Genomic DNA, 891 nt, shown 5'->3' on the forward strand with positions numbered 1-891 from the left:
TGAGAATTTTTTCTAAAAAATTAAGAAAGCCTTGCATTTTGGGGGTAAAACATAATTTTCACTGTTTTGTTTCTAGCTGTGTGACTTTTGGATAACACTGAAGGCCAAGGCTGAGGAGAGTAGTTTCTTGCCTATTGATTTGCGGTTAGTAAGGAGATATTTTCCTCCAATTAAGGGAGAGGTTAAGAATGAAACAGGAATATTCTTGGATACTAGATTTCATTGCAACAGCAACCAAAATGACCTTACCAGAAAACAGTTTCCAAACCAATGCTGATGGCTCAAGACTGCCTTGACAGCTCAGTAATGGGATGCCCCACCATAAATAGCACAAGCATAAGAAAAAAACCTTAGGGGGCACTGGTTAGTTATGGCAGAAACCTCATGCCATGGCCTTGGCTAACAAGTGCCCAGAATGGTGCCTTGCGCTTAACGAATTTTTAAAAAGTGAACTGAATAAAGTTTTCTTTAGAAGAAAAAATAGTATAAAGTTAATTCCAGTTAAGAAAAAAATGATGTAGCAGAAGAACTTGGCATCATTTCCTCACCTTATCCACAGACTTGAAATACCATGTGTTGTGGTCTGTACTTTGGGGCTGATATTTGATTGTAGTTAATATGAATAAATACTGTTTTGTGTGAAGTTTATTGGGTGTTTTCAATTTATATTGGAATTTACTTGCAATGAATGTTGTTCAGAATAAGACAGAAATAATAAAACTTGAACACCCCCTTAAAGTTCATTGTGATAGGGTTTGACTTACAGTAAGAGATGCATCCAAGGAACCTTGCATAGAATGGGGCATAGAAGTACCCCCTTCTTGCTTGAGTCAAGTTAAATGGAATTCCTCCCTTGACTTAGTTCACTAAAGCTCATCATCTGTCCTTAAG

This window comes from Petaurus breviceps, unplaced genomic scaffold, assembly GCF_028583685.1.
Source record: "Petaurus breviceps papuanus isolate PSGF00001 unplaced genomic scaffold, PetGlider_PUasm1.0 419, whole genome shotgun sequence".
NCBI classification, from domain to species: Eukaryota; Metazoa; Chordata; class Mammalia; order Diprotodontia; family Petauridae; genus Petaurus; species Petaurus breviceps.